The sequence below is a fragment of the Eptatretus burgeri genome, chromosome 15 (assembly GCF_056783735.1).
Source record: "Eptatretus burgeri isolate ZD-2024b chromosome 15, Ebu_testis_v1, whole genome shotgun sequence".
In the NCBI taxonomy this organism is placed as follows: Eukaryota; Metazoa; Chordata; class Myxini; order Myxiniformes; family Myxinidae; genus Eptatretus; species Eptatretus burgeri.
In genome coordinates this window covers 14,849,327-14,875,256 of record NC_140975.1, presented here as the reverse complement: position 1 = coordinate 14,875,256, position 25,930 = coordinate 14,849,327, and the positions used below count along the sequence as shown (strand labels likewise).

Here is a 25,930-nt window from a genome sequence, read left to right as displayed (position 1 = left end):
ACACGATTCATCCTCTTATGATTTTTTTTGTTTGTTTCTTCCTCATTATATTATCTTGCCATCGTTGAATGTTTCTCTTTACCGTCGAGGCACATCGATTTTGCTCGAGCGATATCTTCGTAGTCATATCCATTTATCGGTGAGTGAGAGAACGAGGAAGGCGGGAAATACAGATCGTGATGCGGTGCGCTCGGATAATGGTTGATCATTGATCTGCAAATACAGATTGTGTGTGCATTGGAGATTGTATCTGGGGTGTGTGCATTGGAGATTGTATCTGGGGTTTGTGCAGCGCACGAAGGATGGGAGGAACGGCTTCCTGCGCCAAACTTGCCTCTACAAGCATGTTGGATGTTATTACCGCAAATACTGTTAAGCTTCTTCTTCTTCCAACATTTCCTCTTCTTTCCACATTTACTCTTCTTTTTCTTCCCACATTTCCTCTTCTTCTTCTTCCGACATTTCCTCTTCTTCTTCTTCCGACATTTCCTCTTCTTCTTCTTCCGACATTTCCTCTTCTTCTTCTTCCGACATTTCCTCTTCTTCTTCCGACATTTCCTCTTCTTCTTCTTCCGACATTTCCTCTTCTTCTTCTTCCGACATTTCCTCTTCTTCTTCTTCCGACATTTCCTCTTCTTCTTCTTCAGAAATTTCCTCTTCTTCTTCCGACATTTCCTCTTCTTCTTCTTCCGACATTTCCTCTTCTTCTTCTTCCGACATTTCCTCTTCTTCTTCTTCAGAAATTTCCTCTTCTTCTTCCGACATTTCCTCTTCTTCTTCTTCCGACATTTCCTCTTCTTCTTCTTCCGACATTTCCTCTTCTTCTTCTTCCGACATTTCCTCTTCTTCTTCTTCAGAAATTTCCTCTTCTTCTTCTTCTTCTTCTTCTTCTTCTTCTTCTTCTTCTTCTTCTTCTTCTTCTTCTTCTTCTTCTTCTTCTTCTTCTTCTTCTTCTTCTTCTTCTTCTTCTTCTTCTTCTTCTTCTTCTTCTTCTTCTTCTTCTTCTTCTTCGTGTTATCAGAGCCGCGAGGCTCTACAAGCATCACGCACCTAAACTCATCGGTTTACAGCCACATTCAAAAAATAAAATAAAAAATGCCAGGGACTTTATACTGTACTTTATGAATTTATGAATGTTTCCTTTATTTTTCCTTTATGAATTTTAAGACCGATTTTCAGAGTCGAGGGTTCTTCATACTCAATTCTACTAGCCTGGTGTTGGCTCAGTGGTTCAGGCAGTGGCTTGGGATCCTTGGGTCCTGAGTTCAAGCCCCGTCGGCCGCTGAATTAATACCAGGTGGGGTTGACTCAGCCTGTCTTCCTTCCGAGGTCGGCGAAATGAGTACCAGTTCCAGTGTGTGTATTGGTGGAGGGGCACTGCATCAGCAACACAGTTGTGCTTCCACGAAATGATAGCTACCCTGGCAGCTAAGCTGTCATACGACAACCAGACACGATCTGGGTACTCCATACCGAGGGCATTGAGTGAGAATGTGTTCCACGTCTTCAGGAACCCCACACTGCAAACAGAACCCTGTCGGATGACATCCTATCCCACGTAAATGGGATTTTCGTGCACAGTGTCCAAGTCTGAGTCTGTGGAGGATTTTCTGGACCTTTCGGGAGAGTTGAGGAAACGAGACGGTGGACTTGACCGAAGGGTGGACCTTAAATAGCCATCTACCCTCGGCGGAGGTCACCCACTGAGATTGCCATTTTTTGTTGTTGATTTAGACCCTACCATCTACCCTCGGTGGAGGTCACCTACTGAGATTGCCATTTTTGTTGTTGATGAAGACCATAATTAAATTGGAGAGTTCTGATGGGCCCAGAGGGTTAGGGTTCACGAGATCAGAGCCTTGGTGTCCATTTTGCTGCCTGAATGCCCACGTGTGCAGGGATCCAGCACAGGTCAACGACCGTGCCCCCTCCAAATGGCCATGTGAAGAAGGTGAAGCACCTCAAGAACCAGGTTCTGCCTACATCCAGAGTGTAGGGACTGTAACGCTTTCAGACGGCCTGATTTCATGTTACAACCATGTTGTCCCGACTGGTTTTCCCCCATAGATCCAGGTGGATGCGAGGCGTTTCTTCAGGCCAAATTACCACTTTATTTTTATTTTTGTATACATTGTCGAGGCTCGTATGAGAGCTAACACACAATGCACAACAAGGAGAGCAGGAGACAAGAGGGGTGGGAGTGGGAAGGACAAAACAGTGGGAAGCAGAGACATTAGGAGATCTGTGGAAGGGAGAGGGATGGGGCGGGGAACATGGGGAATAGAAGATGGACATTACAGGGACTTTCAGGAAGGAAAGCAGGGAATTTGAAGGAGGTGGGTTTGGGGTGGATTATCGGGGGTAGAAAAGATCGAGGATTTGGATGGGGGGGGGTGATAAGAGGTGGTGGTGAACAACTGTTTTGAAGGCCTGGAGGGAAGAATGGGATTGAGCAGACTGTGGGAGTTTATTCCAAAGGTTGGGAAAAAAGAGGAATGAAAGAGTGAAGGTGAGTAGTGATTCGAGATTTTGGTAGTTTTTCCAGAAGGGGGTTGTTGGCAGACCTTGAGCGCTCTGCGGAAATACAGTGGGGACATATGGCATACAGAGCAAGGGGGACGAGACAGGAGAGGAGACTGTAGAAGACAGAAATACAACTGACCTGCCTGTGGTGAGTGAGTGAGAGGCCTGAAGACTCAGCTTCATCACAGGAGATTCCAATGATCCCAAATGCCTTAGTTTCCACAGCTTGAAGCTGAGAAAGGTTAAAGGCAGGAGCACCAGCCCAGAGGGGAGAGCAGTACTCCATCAGGCTGTGGACAAAAGCTTTGCATGTGATCAGGAGCTCAGGTGCGCCAAAAAAAAACTTTGCACGACGGAGGATTCCCAGTCGGCGACTGGCTTTGGAGGCCAGTTTGGAAATGTGACGTTCCCTGGAAAGATCATGGTAGATAATGAGACCCAGAAGGTTGAATGAAAAGACTTCTTCAAGAGCATTGTTGAGAAAATAGATTGGGGGGGGGGGTGTTCTAAACGGTCCTTTCGGAGAGATATAGTGAGAGTGTGAGATTTGTGAGGGTTGAAAGACATGTTCCACATGTTGGACCAGTTTGTGATTTTATCCAGGTCTGCAGAGTGAAGAGGACTGCTGCTTGCCGATCTGAGGGATGACAGATGGTGCGGCAGAGGGTGGAGTCATTAGCAGATGGGATACAGGGAGACATCCGGGTTGATGGATGCACAAAAGGAACGCCAAGACGCAATCTTGGCTTGCTCGATTGCTCGCTGGGCTTGAACTCTTCTCCTTTTGAACTCCAAGGCATCGTGAATCAACAGGCATTTCCTTACTCCTTTGAGAGTGGCCCTCCTAGTCCTGATCGTCTGTTTACATTCATCATTCCACCAGGGGACTTGGATTCTCCGACCAACTGAACTTTTGCAGAAGGGGATTGAACCCAGGGCAATGGTCTTTATGGCATTGACAACATTACTGTTAAAATGGTCAATGTCCTCATTGGAATGTCCATTTGTCACTTCCTCAGAGCAGCGGCATGAAAATTGCACCCAGATGGCCTTGGAAAAGTTCCACAAGGGGGATCTGTCAAAATCAACTGGGTTCCTCTCCAATTTGAGGCTGGTGATCCCTGGAAAGTGATCGCTTCCCAGACTGTGAGAGTGAATATACCATTCACCCCTCGCAGCCGTAGAGGATTAGACAAAGGGGAGGTCAAAAGGGGAAGATTGCCCAGTGGATGGATTGACAAAGCTCCTACTACCACCGTTTATAAGTACCAGGTCGAATTAATCGATGATGTTTTCGATGAATTCTCCATTTCTATCAGTGACGATTATAGCCCCAAAGAATATTGTAGCTGTTAAAGTCGCTACACCAAATGATTATCCCCTCACACTTGCATAAGACCCCTTGGAGCGTGTTGTAGATGAGGGGTAGGCACAAATTGTAGAGATTTACAATTGGGACAACATCACTTGTGCGAGGGAGTTTGATGACGTTACATTCAAGCTGGGTGTTGACATCGATTTCTATGAAGGGAACACCAAGCTTGACAAACGACTCACACCCACCTCCATCTCCACTTGCTCTGTCCCTGTGTATATGGGTGTATCTGGGGATCCTAAATCGGTTGTGAAATTTTAACCAGGTTTCTTGAAAACAGATTATATCCGGTTTTGGATGTGAGATCGCTGATGTATTTAATAAACTCTGGCCCATGAGCAGCTGAGCTCTTTGCATTCCATTGGATAATTTTCATTAATCATCAGGGGAATCCTGAGACTTGAGTCCTCCCTTCTGCATTTCTGGCCTGATTGGCCGAATATTTTATTCAATGTCTTGGAAGAAAACCCCTCCCAGCCCAAATGTTTGATGGCTGCGGCGGAAATAATATTGATTTTCTCCGATCGGTTTTCTGCTCGAGCTGCACAATTTACGACTCCGGTGATAAAAACCAATGAGCCCCAATTTTGTAATCTTCATATCCACGTCGGTGATTGCATTCTCAGTTTGGCATTCTGTATCTCTCATCTCAGTCTGAACTCCCACCGATTTAGTACGTTAACCGGGCCCTCAGTTTTGGTCTTGCTACTAATCACGTTTACTGGGGTCTTAATTTTGGGGCTTATTAGGATAGCCTCACCATCAGACAGTTTCCCCTGCATCTTTACCTGTTAGATGTTCCCCGCCCCATCCCTCTCACTTCCACAGATCTCCTAATGTTTCTGTCCCCCACTGTTTTGTCCTTCCCACTCCCGCCTCTCTTGTCTCATGTCCCCCTTGCTGTGCGTTGTGTGTTAGCTCTCATACGAGCCTCGACAAGGTGTACAAAAAAAAAAGATCTGGGCAGCTCTTTGGAATTCAAGGCATCCTCTGAAGGCTGCACTGTGATCCCCACCACAATAATAGCACAAGACATTTTTTCACTAGTGCAGCTTCCGTATTCGTGCTCTCCATGACATCTGCTGCAGCATTGTTTGCCCCTACAGGCTGGAGCAGTAAGACCAAACTTTTGGTACTTGTAACATCTTAAGGGGGCTGGAATGTATTCCTGTACAGTGAAGGCTTGATACCCCAGGAAAACTTTTGGGGAAAGGACTGGGTTGCCGAAGGATAAAACCACCGAGGTGCTATTGACTTTGACCTCCATCCCTGACTGTGGTGAGACGGTAGGCGTCAACAACTCCCACTTCTGCTAAATGGCTCTTGATGTGGTAAATTTCAATGGAGGGATCAATCCCGTAAATGATTCGTTGACTCCCTCAGAGACCTAGGAATCTGACACATGACCCGGACGCCGCCAAAATACGAGGCTCTCATCACCGTCTCCTGTTGAGCGACTGATTTACACTCAGTGAAAAGGTCACCGGATCTGAGCTTTTGGGCGCTGGACACATCTCTGAAATCTTTTTTTAATCGGTGTAGCCATTTTAATTGGGTTGGCGGGGCTGAAGGGTTTAGAGCCATTGGAGGCCGAAACTATGACCAATAGTCTGGCATGGTGCTTATCGGGGATAGCGGTGGCCTTAACCACTTTGGGATGTTCTGACTCATCGGTACTCTCCCACCGTGGCCTGCCCCTCTTCCTTTGTCGATTAACTGACCAAGATGAACTCTCGTCATCTTCGCCAGACACTGATCTTCCTTGATCACCTCCTCCTGGCACCCCGGAAGATTAACTTGGCCAATTGAGCTGAGAATCGACCGTAATACAAGCAAGACAGGATACAGAATACCGGAAAAAGCCGATGCACCCTCGACACTCAAACCCATCCTGTAATGGCGTCCATCTTGTAATGGCGTCTCACCTCCCTCTAACCCCCACCCTTCAAGACCACTGGCAAAGATAAAAAGCACCCCTATACATTAATTGGGGTCATGCTGATCCTACATAGCAAGTCTGGATTGGTAATTGGTCCAGAACTGTAAGAGGAGTAGCACGACAAACAAACAAGCACACAAACACTGATCCATTAATTATAGTAAGGATATAGCCTCAAAAATCATAATGACCAGGATTGGGCTCAAGACTGACCCCTGATGAACACCTACTTTCACTTCAAAATCCTCACTCTGCACTCCATTTCCCCTCACAGAAGTTTTTGAACCATCATACATCACCATGACTACCCTAACTAACTAATCCTCGACACGTAACTTTCTCATGGACCATTGCACCACTTCCTGAGGCACCATATCAAACACCTTCGCCAAATCCACAAATATAAAGTACAGTGTTGTTTATTCTTCCCCAGATATTTTTTCCTATAATTGTCTAACTATAAAAAAAATTGCCTCCATCCTGCCCCTTCCTGGCATGAAACCAAATTACATTCCATGTATATTAGCACTGTGTCTTATCAATTCATCCATGACTCTCTCTACCACTTTCATTCCATGGTCCAGCAGCTTCAGACACCTGTAATTTCTCTGACCTAAGGCGTCACCCTTCCCTTTATAAATATTCACCATTGCACTCTTCACCCACTCATCTGGGACAGATGTCTTCCTTAAAGTTGCATTTATCAATTTATTGATTAATTTCACTCCAATATCACCAGATGCCTTCACCATCTCTGCAACAACACCAATGCTGCTCACCGCTATACCATTCTTCATTTCATCGATGGCTTTCTTCACCCATTTATTTTTTTTAATCTCAGGTGGTGGGCCTTGCTCCGGCTCCACTGCCCCCGGAATATCCCTCCTCCAAGCATTTCTGATCTCCCCATGGTCAACCAGTACATTTTCCATATCATCCTTCACACATCATTCTCCTATGAGATCCTTATTTTGACTGATCAATTGCTTTGCTATTCTAAATATTCTCCCCCCGACTATCTGCATTATTTGTCACATCTGAAAGTGAATCCTGTACAAATTTTTTAGCCTTGTAAACTTCCCTTCTTGCCCTATATTTAGCCACTAAGTATTCCTCCTTATCCCCTCCCTTTTTCCAAATCCTAAACAGTTTTCTTTTTTCTTGAATCGCCATATCCACCTCATTTTTCCACCACCATGATGCCTCATGTTGAGCTGGGCTCTTCGACTAGCCACATGTCCTATCAGTAGCACGCAGCAGCCCATCCTTTAAAGTGTCTCAACAACACTCTCCATCCTCTCCTACCATAACGTTTCCAAGATTAATTTCCAAAAGTTCCCTCTAGAAATGTGCTTTTACATTCTAATGTCTTAGTTTCCATACCCTTCTCCTTGGGACATAAGGTTTCCTCTTTTCCCTACTCCAAATTAACTTTACATCACACACATCACATTCAGGGTGTCATATTCCAACTTTACACACTATGTTTTAAGGCACTTTCTAGCACGAGCAGCCTCTGTGGATATAATCATTCATATGTAGATATACATAATCATCAATAACGTGCAAAATGTAACATGGATAACCATTAGATATGTGATATATAATGTATGTACATGTATTATAGGCCGGACAAAAGTCAGTCAATTCAAATTGAAATGCACACATCATGGCGGAGTGTTTTGAGCTTGATATGAGTGTCTTGAACCGAGTTTGAAACACTCCAGAGTGTTTTGAACCGGGGAGTTTTTTAAACTTGTTCACCGGCGATAGCTCGCCTTCTCTTTGTGAAGGACACCGTGGGATCTTTAAAGACCAGCAACGAATGCTGGACAGACAGACAAAACCAAATGCATTATCATGGGTGCGTATGTGCGCTCGGGGGAAGACTCCTTGCAATTTCGAAATTCAGAAGCACAGTATGGCAAACTGCAGATTCATGTTCAGATCCACATTCCGATTCGTATTGTAGTGTTGAAAATATAAAATTAAAAAATGATGTATGCCTCCCCAGAATGCTTGGTGCTCATGCACAGAAACCCCAGGAAATGGTGGCATTCAGGGTGTCATAAAGTATATCCTGTGTGGGAGATAAGGATTATTACCTAAAATGGCTCACAAAGCTTGGAAAAGAAGCTGAAAATACTTGGAAAAGTACCTGAGAGAAAGGGCTGAACCTCTGCACGATGAAAGATTTGGAGAACTTTCTCAGCTCGTCAAACGGGAAGCTGCTTGTACTGCAAATTCCCGACCATGTGAGCCGTGCGAGGCCTGAGTGGATGGGCGATCCGATGGATGGCGACCAGTGAATGACTGTGTATTCGGATTTGGTACTTCTGAACACCAATGGGAAGGACATACCTGGGGCTTGTGAATGTACGTGGTAAGTTTAAAATGATAATACTTACTCTTAATCATGTTGGGAGGGGGTGGGGAGAGGTGGGAGCTCCAGAGCTGTGAGGCCTGTTTTGCATCTATTACTCGAAGGAGAAGTGTCTGCCCATGTTTGTGTTTTTGTTTTTTGTACAGTACTGTGTATAATCACTGGCGGCTGGCTTGTGTTAACAGATAATTATAAGAACTCAACACTCTGTCTAATCCACAGATATTTGGCGCGTTTCCTTTATTTCCACGTGTCCGGTTTGCATTCATGAACAGAACAAATCTGGTCAACGATTTTGAAATTTCCACTCTTTCGTCTCAATGCTGAAAATATTGTTTAAAAGATGATTTGAATTACAAATTTTACGCTTGAAACGGTCGGGTAAAAGTGCACGGTGAGCAGAACCGAGTCGGTGTAAACGCACACACAGCACATGCGCAAAAGGCCTCGTTAAGTATTCATTCGTCATTTCAAAAGGCCTATAGGGTCATTCCGTGCCAACTCACCTAAATTTCAAAAACCTCCCCAGGTCACCTCCTCAGATTTTGCTGGAAAAATTATTAAATGTAGATCTATATGGCTCTACCCACCATGCAAAAGATTAGCTTTCAATTCCTCATAGTTTAAAAAATATCTATCTCTAGAGACCTTTGAAATTTGGCCCTAAAAATACCAAATGTGAAAAACGCATTTTTTTCAACTTCAGGGCCTTGTGATTTTATAATGGGCTCCTCTAGAAAGTTAATATTGCAAATATTTACTAATCGGCATCCAAATTTTTCAATTATGGCATCAGATAGCCTCTGGGATGCATACTTCTCACTGTATAGGAAGTTAAAATTGCTTTTGGGTCAAAACGAGCTAAAATATAGTGAAACTATAGTAGCCCTCCTGAAAATATGGAACAACTTAGAATTCTTTCCTCATAACACAGTGATTATAGCAGTGTTTCTCAACCGGGGTTCCCCGGAACCCGAGGGTTCCGCAAGAGGTCGCTAGGGGTTCCGCGAGAAACAGTAATAAATAGGCTGATGTATTTTTGAGTAGTTTTTGTTTGATTTAATATTCGTAATTTTACTATACACGCATGGCATATTGTTGGAAACTCCTTGGTTATTATTTATCATAATAGACGCTTCAACCTCTTATATTATTTACAATTATAACAACCATAGGGAATGTATTTAACGATGTCTATATGGCGCCAGTGTGAAACTGCCCTCACTGGTTAGTGGACGTCCTGTACGCGGCGGATTCGTGTATCATTGAGTGACTGACTCCAGTACGGGACGCATGCACGGTGTCCATCTATCTTCTCTGTACTTCCTAGTGCGAAGTCTCTCTCTCTCTCTCTCTCTCTCTCTCTCTCTCTCTCTCTCTCTCTCTCTCTCTCTCTCTCTCTCTCTCTCTCTCTCTCTCTCTCTCTCTCTCTCTCTCTCTCTCTCTCTCTCTCTCTCTCTCTCTCTCTCTCTCTCTCTCTCTCTCTCTCTCTCTCTCTCTCTCTCTCTCTCTCTCTCTCTCTCTCTCTCTCTCTCTCTCTCTCTCTCTCTCTCTCTCTCTCTCTCTCTCTCTCTCTCTCTCTCTCTCTCTCTCTCTCTCTCTCTCTCTCTCTCTAGGTTAGTTCTTCTGTTTACCTTTATTGCTTCAGCATTATTTGTTTTGTTTATCAAGTTACATGAGGTGTTTTTTTTTTTTCTTTTCATTTAAAAATGTTTTTTTTTTTTGTGAATTAAAACCTCGGTGTTAGGTCTCATAAACGAGCAGTATGTTTTTTTTTTCATTGCCAATAAATTTGACAAAAAGGGCGTCATTTTTTCCTTAAACCAGGTATCCGAAAAAAAATATTTTATTTACCACATGAACTACGATAAAAATATAAAAGAGCTAGATATTAATAATGGTGTATAATAATTTTTTTGCAGGGGTTCCCTGAGACATGAAAACTATTTCAAGGGTTCCACAAGGGTAAAAAGGTTGAGAAACGCTGGATTATAGGGTCATTATCTATCCATAGATACATTTTTGTTGGGATAATACAGTTAGGTGATGAATTATAAAAGTTTTTAACATAAGCCCTTGCCTCCGAGGGCTCTAAAATGGACCAATTTTGTCCCCTGGTTTAACCATGTGGCTTGGGGTTTAGGATCTTAAATTTTTTTCTAAAGATTGCCTCACATAAGATGTGTCTACTGACCGAATAATTTTATCTAACGCCCATGGTTTCATATTAAAATAAATTTTTATTTACATGCACGTGTTTTATAATCATTCACTTTTTTCTTATTCATGAGCTTATAAATCTGAAACTGAACACTCGAGTAAAGTGATACTGCAGATATTTATAAACTGGCATATAAAATTTAAGGATCTGTTATCAGAATGCCTGATAAATGCATATGTTTCTATCTGTAGGAAGTTGAAAATGCCACTTTGACCAAAAATGGTGAATATGCAGGGGACATTAACTGAGGTTATGTAACAACTTAGATTATTCTTCTCATAAATTAATAATTATAAGTACATTTTTTATTCAAAAATAAATTCTTGTAATGATAATCCAAGCATATGCTTGGGTTTTAATTTCAAAAACATGTCCCACAGTTCTCTATTTGAAGTCATTAGTTATGACATACACCACTAGATGGAGTAATGGTCTGTCACAACACTAGGGGCAGCACAGTCAACCTGTCTGTCTGTTTGTCTGTTTGGAGAACAAAGGAGAGGAGGAAACAAAGGAAATGGATGCAGAAAAACCTGGGCCCAGTGGCACAAGTTTGACAAGTAGATGCACTGTTGGAACCAAATTAGACCAGGAGTGCCACAAGATCTATTATACAAGGAAGGTTGGGCTAAAACAAGTTGCTGCTTTGGAGAAGAAGTCACAAGAATTGATTTCATGGAGATGAGGAATTACTTAAAAATTACTAATATTCATTGTCTCTGTATACCTGTAAATAAAAAAGCTGCTACTCGACTAATCAATTTTGTACTGATTGATAATTTGCAATCACTTACGAAAGTAGTCATTAGCATGAATTTATGAATAAATAACATCCTTATCACTAATGTCTAATAAGAAGCATAATTTAGCCTCATGCGCGCCCCTGCAAGTTCACCTTGTTTTGTACCAAGTGGGCCAAATTGCCATTTGGACTAGGACTTCCTAAAACTAGGAGTATGTGCTTTCTAGAGACATTCTGATGCCACAATCTGAAATTTTGTATACCAGTTTATAAAATTCTGCAGTAACTCTTTCCTGGATAGTTCCATTTAAGATTTATAAACTTCTGAATGTGAAAAAAGTGAATAATTATAATAAAAAAACGTGCATTTAAATAAAAATGTATTTTACTATGAAGCCATGGGCGTTAGATAAAATTATTCGGTCAGTAGACACATCTTATATGAGGAAATCTTTAGAAAAAAAAATGAAGATCCTAAACCCCTAGCCACATGGTCAAACCAGGGGACAAAATTGGTCCATTTTAGAGCCCTCGGAGGCAAGGGCTTATGTAAAAACTTTTATAATTCATCACCTAACTGTATTACCCCAGCAAAAATGTATCTATGGAAAGATAATGACCCTATAATCACTGTGTTATGAGGAAAAAATTCTAAGTTGTTCCATATTTTCAGGAGGGCTCCTATAGTTTCACCTTATTTTAGCTCGTTTTGGCCAAAAAAACCATTTTTAGCTTCCTATAGAGTGAGAAATATGCATCCCAGAAGCTATCTGATGCCATAATTGAAAAATTTGGATGCCAATTCGTAAATATTGTTGTGGTTGACGAAATCCACAAACCACCATTCAGGTCCCTTAGGTGAGATATCTCGGTAAGTATATGTGTAGTTAGGCCCAAACCCGTTGTTTCGAGGGAATAAATGTCATTCAGTCGGGCTGCGACTCTTCAGGATAGCCGTTTTTCTTTTACTATCTTTATTTTGGACCAGCCGCCATTACTACCACCACCAACCACGTCTCAACAGCCATCACAACAACAACCACCAACCACAACGCCGCTTCACAACAACAACCACCAACCGCAACGCCGCTTCACAACAACAACCACCAACCACAACGCCGCTTCACAACAACAACCACCAACCACAACGCCGCCTCACAACAACAACCAGCAACCACAACGCCGCTTCACAACAACAGCCACGACCTTTACCGTCACAACTCGCCACCATCGCATCCACACCATCTCGCGCCACTCGTGGGCACCGATACTGGACTCGTGCAGGGCGCGCACCGAGCAGCGTATTCAGAGACATCACAGACTTTCCGAAGAAAAACGGATCAAAAACGACTCACGCCCACTTTTGTTCCATCCAATCGGTGAGCGAGGGGCGATTTGGCCCCGCCTCCAGGGCGTTGGAGTGAGGACGCTATATGCAAATTCATGGATCAAAAAGCATTCACGCCCACTTTTCCTCGGTCCAATGGGGAGCCAGTTAGGGAGGTGAAGGGTCGGAGGCAGAGGGTCAAAGGTGAAAGAGCGAAGCCACGGGGCTTATATAAACGACTGCGTTCGTCAGTAAAGGCAGAGTTGTGCGGAGTTCAAGAGAGTCGGCGGTGGAGCTGGAAAGAAGTGGGAGAAGTCAAGAGTGAAGAGTTGGGACGAGCCAAGAGAGGAGACGGAGAGGGTGAGTAGACGGAGCTGTGGAGAGGTGACGGCGGACGAGGGGGTGCTCGCGTCGCTGCCGGGAGCTGCACAGGGAGAGGCCAGCAACGCGACCGAGGTCGAGGAGGAGACGTTCGCCGCGGGACCCGAGACAGGGTGATATCCTCCTTCCCCCGAGCATCAGCAACCCCCTCCTGTTTCCCCCCGCGCTGAGATAGTGCGACAAAGGGGGCCCCTTTCCCACCCCCTACCAGACACTGTCCGCGAGGCCCGCGGAGTTGAGGCACCACCGCCACTTCGCGTCTCATCATCAGACGGGTAGGCCCGACCCGGTCTCGGCCCAAGGCCCGCCTCATCCTGGAGGGTGGTTCTCTTTTCTTTTGCTTTGGGAATATGTGTTGTCGGCGCCGTCTGTGAAGTAAAATTGTATAAGTGTTGCCGTGTGCCCGGTAGTCGGTTAGATCTGCATTGTTGCATTTGCTTTTTGTGTAATATTGCATTGTCTTCTTCTTTTACATGTGCTTTTGGTGGAATTGTATATGTGTGCTTTCCGTTCATCGCGAAATAAATGTGCTTATTGTTGAACTGTTTTCCCGCTTCGCTTCGTCTTTTCCTCTATTGAATCTCCATCTTGCTTCACGTAAAGGGTTGGTCGTGGGCTAAAACGCCCGATAATTAATCGAACCGTCGAGGCAGACGAATAACACCGCTCGGTTATCCCGATAGTACGGAACGGGTCGCTTAAAGTGGCCCGTGTCCGAAGTCGACCTGCGGCGAGGTGCAATCGCCCGGTCTACCCTCCGTGTGGGTACTTAGGTAGGTCGAATTTGGCGAGCAACCCTATCCCACGCGGGGGCCGATTGGCACGATCGCGGTGAGACCAAAAGGTCCACCCGTGACTAGTTCCCGGCGTTAGTCCGAGAGGGTCACGACTGGATTGTCCGTCCGGTGGGCGACGTGCCGCGATTCGAGTTACGTGGCCGTCCGCACGCCGGCGGGCGCGAATCCGCAACAATATTTTCAATATAAACTTTCTAGAGGAGTCCATTATAAAATTATAAGCCACTGAAGTTGGAAAAAAATGTGTTTTCACATTTGGCATTTTTAGGGCCAAATTTCAAAGGTTTCTAGAGATAGATATTTTTTAAACTATGAGGAATTGAAAGCTAATCTTTTGCATGGTGGGCAGAGCCATATAGATCTACATTTAAGAATTTTTCCAGCAAAATCTGAGGAGGTGACCTGGGGACCCTTCGGTGAGTTGGCACGGAATGACCCTATAATGTTACATGCAGTAAGGACGCAATACTTACTGGGATTTATAAACGTCTATCGTTTATGAATTGCTTTATCAAGTACTCATAGCCCTTCTCTGACTTGTCTCTTTAACTTTCTGTCTCAAATGGAACAACCACATCCTCATTTCTAGCAACTCCCAATGATGTCTGCTGTTTTCTAAACATGTGAAACCCTAAACATAACAGGGGCTCGATGTGTGTGGCAGATTCGGACAGTTTGCATGCCGACAGCATTGCCTACAGTACTAGTTATTATTAACACCATTATTATTTTGAATCATGTTTTTGGTTATGCTAATAATGTTGAGAGCTTTAGATTCCACACCACCCAGGAGAGACAGGTGTGATGCCAGCTCATCCGGTGAGAGCAATACTTCATTGAGCAATGGACAAATCACTTTAGGCGGTGACTAGTTATGATTTTTTCAAGGAAAGACTTGAAATGACGGAGGATGCTCAGTCTGCGGTTGACTTTACATGCTAGATTTGTGATGTGTTCAGCCCAAGGGCGATCGTGGCTGATAGTCCGAGAGTTTCAAGAGGCTGAACCTTACGCCTAAGTGACTCTTCTGGCAAATATCTTATTTTAATCAACTTCTGCCAACTTTTTGGCAAGATTTTCAAATGGTCTGCAAAATCTTTAAAGAATAATTCAAGTCTTCCTCCCTCTTTAGTTTCGCCATCAAACTACATCACATTTTCACACCATTTTCTAAAACTATAAGCTATTGGACATACTTTGCTGATAAGTCCTGAGCCACACCCAGTCTTCACATTTTTCCTGGTGATGAATATCCATTGCCCATTATCATCAAGATGAGTAGAGGGAGTTTTGAGTGTGTGTAAATGCTTGCCAGCAGAGTGTGCTATCTGCTTCATAATGATATTAGTCGGGAGCAAATCATAGCAAACTAGAAGGGCACTCGGTAGAGCACATACCTCTGCCACGCAATGCCTGATCCATGAGAACATATCGGGCCCAATACATTTTTCAAATATCATGCTATATATATCATTTTTGGCTTGATCTCTCAATGGTGAAGAATCACTTAAAAATTATCAGATCCGGATTCAGATCTTCATCAAAATTGAATCAATTCTTCCTTGTTACACACCCAACGTGTCCACTAAGATTCGCCCGAATCCGCCCACCACTATTTGAGATATCCTGCACACAAACAGACACACAAACAAACAGAGAGGGGTAACCTCCTTCCACCTTTGGTGGCTGAGGTAAGATAGCTACAGCACTTATCATACCAAATCAAGTGTTTGTAGTGTAAACATTGCACACACAGGAATTTAGTGAGACCTCACCTTGGTGAAAACCTGAAATACATAAATATGAAAACCACTGAAAAAAAGGCCACTGAAAAACCATAAATTCAATATCTTCGGAACCAGATGAGCAATATGCATGAATGATTGAATGAGGTGTCATTTTCAACTAATTTCATGATGGTACACCTAATGGGAGGGTTATTTTACACTTTGGAGGCTATCTTGACTTATAAGTCCAAGATGTCTGCCATGGTGGCCCTCTTGAAGAATGGTTTGGTTTGCAGCATCTCCGGTCCCAGCTGCTTAAGAGTAGTAGATAGTGAGGATGCAAGTTTTGCATCTGCAACTGGGTGATCTTCACCCACGGAACCAACAGTTGGCGGGTTTTCTAAAGACTCCATCTGCACATACATCACATTAATGCGATGTGGTTAGTCTGCTCCAGTCAAGGTGTCACACTTGAAATCATTGGTGTCGACAATTGCTTTTACTGGTTTACCTTCAGCAATATGAAAAGAGCATGTTAGCAATCTACGTAAGTCATTAACAACTCAGAAGACTCGAAGCATCAAGACGTCATTGGAGTTGATCCCCACACCATCCTTGTGCATCATGTCAACAATCTCACAACTCATGGACAATTCGTGCAGCATCTCAGGTAGGTTTGTCTCAAATGTTGTTTGCTTTCCAGTAATATAGTTAGTCATTATCGACTAAGTTGAATGAAGAGTCGGGCTGTCGTCAAAACTAGACTTGTTGGGGTGTTTCATCCAAGTGAAGAGTTTCAACATGCAGTAACTCATTCAGGTCGTATTCGTTCTTTAGCTCATTGACAAATGTGGCCATGGTACTGTCTTGGTATTCAGGACCTGCGCTCGAAGCTGTCTTGTAACATTCTTGAGCAGCTGCTCATCGTTGACACCAAAGGAAGACATTACAGCTTCAATGTATGAGCTCTCTGCAGCAGTATCATGGATGAGTTCACTCATATTTTTTTCTGAATTTATTCATGGAATTCGATGCTTAACCCAAATTCTTTCACAAGAAGCTCTTTCAAGTAGCTTGATTTGAAAATAGCATTATGGCCGAAATTTGTTACAATGCTCCTGTAATCAGCCGGCAGACTTTGCAGCAAGCATAGCTCATTGTCTGCGAAGACGACTTTGTAGACGTAATCTACGAACATCGACTGCGCTTCTCAGAAATTGACATGCTGGAGATGTCTATGTTCATGTCTAGGATTGTGCCCAATAGCCAAGGAGACTGCTGAAGCAGCACCAATGCTCTGCACCGAGTATGGTCCCAATCTCTCTCTCCTCTATATTTGTCTGTGAACAGTTTGTAACTGATATACTTTTTCCATCAACCACGATGTCAGCGAATTTCTGTGGCGAATGGGCCGGGCGTGGCATCTATCAATGTGCAGATTCGGTCTCACATGGTTTCATCCTCAAGAAGTACTGTATGTCTCCTAAAGTTATACCATACATCTGTGGTTGATAGGAGCTGCAGCTGAGAGTCTCGACCTTCATGCACCATACCCAACAATTATTTTTGTGATAGGGACTCTCCGAGCACTGGGTTCAAGCCTGGGGACTATGTCAACAACATCATTGTTATCCCCTGCCCCCTTCCTCCTTTTCTCGAAGCGTTGCTCAGCCTTAGAAATATGATCTTTGCTTGACAGCATTGCATATCATGAATATATGCATATGGTGCTCATTTGGCCCCTTCTCCCACTCAAAATATTTATAGACGTGTCCAAACCTGTATAGTCCCTGCCATTTCTCAGCCTTTTTCCACATGTAATCCTTATTATCAGATGGCACATTGTCGATACTATCATGCCGACTGCATTGTTCACCACATTGCAAAATGTATTTATATTTCATTTCCCCTTTTCTATTTCAACACGTTTGCTGCACTTTCTGTCCTATCTTTCATTTCAATGGAGAGGTGTGTAACCTCGAGACGATGGCAATATATATATATATATATATATATATATATATATATATATATATATATATATATATATATATATATATATATATATATATATATATATATATATATATATATATATATATATATCATAGCCTGGTGTTGGCGCAGTGGTTAGGGCAGCGGCTTTGGATCCAAAAGGTCCTGAGTTCAAGCCCCGTTGGGCCACTGAATTAATACACCAGGAGGTTTACTCAGCCTGTCATCCTTCCGAGGTCGGCGAAGTGAGTACCAGTGTACTGGGCCGGTGTATACCCCAGTTAAAATAGGTGTACCATATCCCTGTGTCGTAAGAGGCGACCAGGGTTGCGTCAGGAAGGGCATCCGGCGTCAAACATGTGCCAAATCACTATGCGGATCATACGGATGATCCGCTGTGGCGACCCCTAACGGGAACAGCCGAAAGAAGAAGAAGAATATATATATATATATATATATATATATATATATATATATATATATATATATATATATATATATATATATATATATATATATATATATATATATATATATATTGTTACGGCTGTGGAAATTCGCAATACACCATAAAGGCTCCTTAGATCAGTTATGACGCTAAGTTCATGTGTAGTTAGCCCAAACCCGTTGTATAGAGGGAATATATGTGATCCATTCGGGCTGCGATTTTTCAGTTAGCCGTTTTTCTTTTGATGTCGTTATTTTGGTGCAACAACACAACAATGAACATCTCCACAACCAACATCTCAACAACGACGCCATTCACACCACGACGCCACCTTCAACAACTACACCACCACCATCTTCGCCACTCGCCATTCAATGCGCACCGTGCAGTCACGATCTCCGCGGGACGGGTGAAAGGAGCGGGGTGGCAGCAGCAAGGGCACGGAAAGACAACTCCCACCCAAATTTCTCCCGCCTGAATCTTGAGCCAGATCGTCGTCGCTCTTGGTGAGAAGGGGGAGGGGTGGCGCAGCTCGCTCCCGATTGGGGGATGCGCGGTGTGACGTGGCCAGGGAGGAGGAACGCCCCACTTCGAGACTTTTCTGGAAACGCTGCGAAGGGGGGTGGAGCAAGGAATGGGGCGGAGCGAAGGGCGGGGCCCCGCCTTACAAAAAGGCGAGCGCAAGGCGGCTGGAGAGCTGGTCATCAAATTGGGTCTGGTTTTTGTCTTGGTCTTGCCTGGTCGGTGGTCCCGGTTGTTGTTCCCGACTGTCGAGTCGGAGGATTGTGGGTGTCAGAGGGTCAGTCGGTGCGGTCTCGAGACCCCGCTGGTGGGACGGAGCGCCTGCCATCCTCCCCCCCCCGTCCGCACCGGGATAGCTGCGAAAGCTCCGTCCGTTCGTTCCCGAACCCCGTTCGTGGTGTTGAACGGCGACACGTGCCGGCGCGAGGTACGAGCTCGCGGACCACGCCGGAGGTGCTCGGAGTTTAGGTTGCGCAAAGGAGGACTCGACGACATGCTCAGGGAAGTCGCGACTTGCTTTTCTTTTGGGGTTCTGTGTAAATGTGTGTGTGTGGCGCCAGTCCGTAAAGTAGAAACTGATTAAGTGCTTGTACATTGCCTTTTATTCAGTTGTAGGTCTGCATCATTCCTTGCTTGTGTTTTCTTGCTTGACTGTATACGTGTATTGTTTTGTATAACTGTTCAGGTCAGGTCAGGTATGGGAGCATGTGCCGGAACAGCACGTCGCTGCGTCCACTTTCCGCCGGTACTCCAGGGGCCTCCGTCTGGCCATCCCCCAGGCAGATGCCAGGCCCATCCCCATCTCCTTGAGATGATGTTCAACCTGTTGCAACCATGAGGCACGTGGTCGACCCACTGGCCTCCTCCACTCATGAGACTCCCTCGCTGAGAGAATCTGGTGAGCAGGATCAGAGTCAGGAAAACGAGCCACATGTCCATACAGCCGCAACTGACGCTCACGGACTATGCAGGTAACAAATCTCATCCGAGTCTCTCTCAGCAACCGCTCGTTGGACACAAAATCCGACCAGCAATAGCCAAGGATTCTCCGAAGAGATCTGGTACCAAAGGAATTAAGTCTCCGTCTCAGATTCTTGGTCAGAGTCCAAGTCTCGCACCCATAGAGCAAGACTGGAAGTACCAAGGACCTGAAGACTCGGACTTTCGTCCTCCCGCACAGGTACCGGCAGCGCCACACCCCATGATCCAGTGAATCCATGACTCCCCAGGCCCGACCCAGACGTCTATTGACCTCTGACTCGCAGCCAGCAGAGACATGAATATCACTGCCAAGGTAAGTGAATCTCTCCACGACCTCAACATCCTCACCACAAACAGACACAGACAGGACAGCAGCATCCAAGATGTCACCGAAAGCCTGGATCTTAGTTTTGACCCAAGAAACCCGTAATCCCAACGGCTCCGACTCCTCATTCAGCACCTCGAGGGCCCCCAAGAAGATGTCTAAAGTCTCCGCAAAGATGACTGCATCATCTGCAAAGTCAAGGTCCGAGATCTTGACATTCCCAAATGACGCACCGCAACTTGATCTCTCCGACATCCTCCCTAGAATCCAGTCCATACAAGTGCTGAAAAGTGTGGGGGCAAGTACACATCCCTGACGAACTCCAGTAACAACTGGAAATAAGTCAGAGATGGTACCACCACACTTCACAGCACTCTCAGTACCAGAGTAGAGTTCAGAAATCAGATCGATCAGTTTTGGTGGCACCCCACGAAGACCAAGAATCCTCCAGAGGACATCCCGATTCACTGAATCGAACGCTTTACAGTGATCAACATAGGCTGCAAGCAGCCCCTGCCGAAACTCTCGTCTGCGTTCGGTGAGGACACGAAGTGCAAGGATACGGTCAATCGTTGACCTCTTTGGTGTAAAGCCTGACTGCTCTGGACGCTGGTGCTCAAGCAGATGGTGGCGAACCCTATCGAGAATTATCCGAGCAAAGACCTTGCCCGGCACTGAGAGCAGCGTCACCCCTCGGTAGTTGTTGCAGTCTTGGCGATCACCCTTCCCTTTCCAGAGAGGGACAACAAGGCCCCTCTTCCAGTCAGTTGGGATGATGCCTGTGTTCCAGGCAGAGCACAAAACTGCATGCAACGACACGAGTGCAGCATTTCCACCAGCCTTGAGAAGTTCAGCATGGATGCCACAGATCCCTGGAGCTTTGCCCCGTTTCAACTGGTTCACCGCAGCCCGTGTTTCCACAAGCGTAGGTGGACCACAGTTGATTCGAGGGTCAGCAGCAGGGATTGTAACACCCTTGACGTCCAACTCGACAGTTGGGGGATCAGCCTGGTACAACCGCTCAAAGTAACCGGCCCAGCGGGCCTTCACTTCAGACTCCTCTGTCAAGAGCCTACCACTCTCTGCTCGAACTGTAGTGCTCCGAGGGATGGGCTTGGATGAACGTAATGCGCGAATTCCCCTGTAAGCGGGACGAGAATCACCTGTCCACAGGTGATGCTCTACCCCCTCACAGATTCCTCGCACATAGGCCTCCTTCTCCACCCTCAGTGCACGTACAGTTTTACGCCTCAGCTCCCTGAACAGCTCAGCTCTGCCATTCAGCCTGGCCCTGCGACTCCGGTCAATGGTATCCAGTGTCCCTTGAGAGACAAAATTCTTCTTTGCCCTGCGGTGAGCTCCAAGGCATCCACCGGCAACATCAACGACGGTGGTCTTGAAGGCGTTCCACAACTCTTCAGGACCCCCCAAAGCACCCAGACCCCCCAACTGTCCACTCAGCCTGTTCGCAAACTCCTCAGCTACTCTCTCATCCCTGAGCTTGGCAAGATCCAGCCTCGGCTGGGATGGTACCATTCTCCAGGATTTAAGGTGCAGCTTTAGAGTTGCTACAACAAGCCTGTGGTCAGTATTGAGGAACTGAGCACTCCGGTAGACCCTGCAGTTCTGGATCATCCTCCAACGAACCTCAATGAGGACATGGTCAATCTCCTTTGCCACACCGCCAGCGTTGGAATACCAAGTCCAGCGATGAGCTTGTGGGCGCTGAAACCATGAACCAGCCACCCTAAGTCCATGACTTCTTGCAAAGTCAAGGAACTTAGTGCTATTCTGGTTCATAGTTCCTGACCCATGGGGACCAACACACACCTCATAACCGTCCCTATCAGTTCCAGTCGATGCATTGAAATCCCCCAAGACTAGAAGTGTATCTCGTCTGGGGCACTGATCAACCACAGACTCGAGTGTGGCGTAGAATGCATCCTTCACGGTGAGATCACTCGCCTCAGTCGGAGCATAAACAGAGACCAGGGAAATGACACCTAAGGAGTGACGAATCCTTAATCTCAGAATACGCTCATTGACCGGTGTTACCTCAATTATCATTGGGGTCAGCTTATTGGACACAGCTACAGCAACTCCTTGGGTATGGTAACCATCAGAGCGACCAGACCAATAGTAGGTGTAACCACCCACCATTATCTCGCCGCAATCCGGTCTCCGAACCTCAGAGAGAGCTGCAATCCCGATGTCCAAACGCTTGAGCTCAGATGATAACAGAGACAGGTGATCATCCTCTCTTAGGGATAGGACATTCCAGGCACCCACCCGAAGGGACCGCCTCAGGTTAACCCAAGGAGACCGCCGTCTGGTGGACGACACCTCAGCACCACTCCGACGCACTCTCCCGCAATCTGACCCAGGGATGTTACCCCGTGGTTTCCCTCCTATCAAAGATTGGGGGTCCCGAAGGATTTGCCCCAATCCCGTCATCCGGTGAGCTGCCCTGCGAAGGGAAGCTGCACAGGAGGTACTCCCATGGAGTGGGTTTTCAGATTTTTTTGCGTTTTTGCGTTTTGCGGAATGAAGGGTTTTACGGTGGCCGGAGTGCAAATCCTGCCACCAACCTCCTAATAAGAAGTGACCCAACTGCAGGAGGACATCCGCAGACACAGTTGGGCACTAGATATGGGCACTAGATAACTGTTGCCTATTAGAAATACGTGCTGCCGTGTGGCGCGAATAAATGTGCTTGTCCAATTGTTCCCCGTTTCGCTGCGTCCATTCCTTTGTTTGAATTTCCATCTTGCATCACATAAGGGATTGATAGTGGGTGTAAGTTCCCGATAAATAATCTGAACCGTTGAGGTCGACGATAACTCCGCTCGATTATCCCTGCAGTACGGAACGAGCCGCTTAAGCGGTTTGTGTCCGGAGTCGACCTGCGGCGTGGTACAACTCCTCGGTACGCTACCCGCGCGGATACTTAGGTAAATCGACCATTCGGCGATCGGACCCTATTTCGCGCGGGTAGAATGCGGACTGAGTTGTGGTAATGTTAAACCCCCACCCGTGACTAGCTCCCGGCGTTGTTCCGAGAGGGTCACGACTGAATTGCACATTCGGTGGGCGAAGCGGCCGCTATTGGTTAAAAGCGGTCATTCGCACGCCGGCGGGACGCAAATTCGCAACTATATATATATATATATATATATATATATATATATATATATATATATATATATATATATATATATATATATATATACATACATACATACATATATATATATATATATATATATATATATATATATATATATATATATATATATATATATATATATATATATATATATATATATATACAAAACAGCTAACAATCTGAACCACACTGATGCACTGGGTCGGAATCCTCTAATAGTAAGCTGTCTTCGCTCTTTGTGGGTGACGAGATCTGAAGAGTTTCTCCAGCAGATTATGTCAACGAAGCATTCTGCACCTGAATTATAAAGTAGAGATACCAATGTTAATTATATTCATATCGATACTGTCGTGGCCAAAAATATTGGCACCCTTGCACCTTTTTCAAATAATGCACCATTTCTTCCAGAAAATGTTGAAATTTTAAAATCTTTTCGTGTTGTTGTGGTAATTTTTGACAGGCTCGAGACATGAAGAACTTTATCGTTCAGTTTAAGCTGTTTATTCAGTCACAAATAAATGGCAGAAGCACGTGTACACTGAAGATAGCCTGGAGCAAAGTCTCAAGCAGTCCTGATTTTACATTGAGTACATCGAGTGTACATGTGATCTCACCAGGGCCTGGTTAATCCATCAAAGGAAATCAACGGAACAAGGAGAGGTCTTTTGAGAAAGCCCAGATGGAACTTGTAAGGTTAAAATCACAAACACAGAGTGAGAAACGGTCTGTTATCTGTGCTTGCTCAAGATCAGTGATTCTCGACCAGGCGTAAATTTACCCCTTGGGAGTAAAAATTTACATGGCAGGAGGTAAATATATCATACCTGAAGATTAAGTTATGATGATTTTTTTTAGCAACTTCATACAAAATCAATAACACTGTTATCATCGTGATGTGAGAGAGACAACACATAATACATTTTGGGTGTGCTCTGGCTTTCAAAAGGAATTAGCCACTGTGGCTAATCCAGGTTTAGAATGATTAGCCACAGGAGAAAGGAGATAGCCACATATTTTATTCAAAAGTTTTTTTTTTAGCAATATGAAAACATGTTACTTTTAAGGCGGATGTGTGAGTTTGATGGTATGGGTGAGGTTGGTTGGATGAGTGAGTTGGATTGTTCAGATTGGTTGGATGAGTGAGTTTGACATGTGAGATTGGTTGAATGAACGACCATCAGGGGAGGTGGTGATTGTGAGGGGTGGTGGTGGTGGTGATTGTGTGTGTGTGTGGGGGGGGGGGGGGCGGGGGGTATGGTCGTTGTGCCTTTAGTAGGTGGTAGTGGGAGATGGGGGTGGTTGTGGACCAGGATTGGACCAACCTCATGCCCGTCAAACTCACTCAACCAACCAATCTCACCCAACAACTTCACTCATCCAACCAAAGTCACCCATCAAACTCACTCATCCAACCAATCTCACCCAACAACTTCACTCATCCAACCAAAGTCACCCATCAAACTCACTCATCCAAACAAGCTCTCTCATCCAAACAAACTCGTCATACTACAGGTACTACTACTGATTGTGTCAAAACTCACCTGGCAACCACTGACCCAACGAAGCATGTAGCGCCGAATCATTCCAGAAAAAAAAAATTTTCTTCAAAAAAATGAAAATAAAATCTTGAGACGAGAATTTCATGGGAATCATGCATAATTTCGGTTGATTTTATTTTACTAGAAACTAGTTTAAAACTACTAAAGTTAGTATATATAAGCTTGTACGAAATCACGCATGATTCCCGTAATCAAAACATACAAAATGGCGGCTGTCTCAGCCATCTCAACGAAGGTTGAATTCTGTGCTAAAATCACCCAAAATTAGGTCTAAAACTGGTAAAAAAAATCACTAAAACATGGATTAGCCACAGTGGCTAATGGGTGGTTTAGAATATTAGCCACAGGTAAGGGGGATTCGCCCTGTGGCGACGTGGCGAGCAGCAGCGCACACCCAGTCATTATAACATACAGACTCCCACATTCTATATAAATTATTCTATCCAGACTCAAAAATCAATCCCCCCCCCATCGCAATTTTCTCTTTTTATGTTTTTTTTTCTTTTTTCTAATGATTTTTTTTTAATAATAATATTGTCTCCTCGAATAAATATACTGGTTGACTCAATGAATCAGCAGAGTTCCCACTGATAATGCTTCTGGTATTTTTGTTTGATCTTGTATGATATGTGGACTGTGTGTGTTTTTTTTATTTCGTTTATCAAAGTTTATTTTGTGCAAAACCTTAATAATAAAGTTGTTCCATCTTCTTTGTTTCTGTGTCTTTCTGCCGGCTATGCATTTTTTTTGCATGGGAGTAAGGGGGTAAATGGCGGAGGAAAGGTTGAGAATCACTGCTCTCGGTGGTCTGAATGAGGTGAGTAAAAGAGAATGTGATTTCTTGCCCAGGCCATCTGGGCTAATGGACCATAGATAAGGTTTACAAGGTTTTTACTCCTCCTAAGGAATGTGTACAAGCCTTCCTCCTTGCTTTTCCCAGCATATATTTATTAAATTCTTTGTAAAGCACCAGCTAAGGCTAATTGGCATTTTAAGTCATTATAAATTAAATTAACAATTCAGTTTAACACAGTATCCACATATGTATTTCTTTGGTTTGCAGTCAGGTCAGGTCAGGTATGGGAGCATGTGCCAGAACAGCGCGTCACTGCGTCCACTTTCCGCCGGTACTCCAGGGGCCTCCGTCTGGCCATCCCCCAGGCAGATGCCAGGCCCATCCCCATCTCCTTGAGATGATGGTCAACCTGTTGCAACCATGAGGCACGTGGTCGGCCCACTGGCCTCCACCACTCATGAGACTCCCTCGCTGAGAGAATCTGGTGAGCAGGATCAGCGTCAGGAAAACGAGCCACATGTCCATACAGCCGCAACTGACGCTCACGGACTATGCAGGTAACAAATCTCATCCGAGTCTCTCTCAGCAACCGCTCGTTGGACACAAAATCCGACCAGCGATAGCCAAGGATTCTCCGAAGAGACCTGGTACCAAAGGAATTAAGTCTCCATCTCAGATCCTTGGTCAGAGTCCAAGTCTCGCACCCATAGAGCAAGACTGGAA

General features: G+C 44.9%; 1 long non-coding RNA gene across 1 annotated transcript in view; it reads left to right on the top strand.

Annotated features, from left to right (window-relative positions):
* LOC147011593 (uncharacterized) overlaps positions 1 to 25,930 on the top strand; it is a 39,200-nt gene continuing 13,270 nt past the window's right edge. Inside the window, exon 1 of the long non-coding RNA XR_015052002.1 lies at positions 1 to 139. This is a non-coding gene — a long non-coding RNA (uncharacterized LOC147011593). The remainder of the gene's footprint in view (positions 140 to 25,930) is intronic.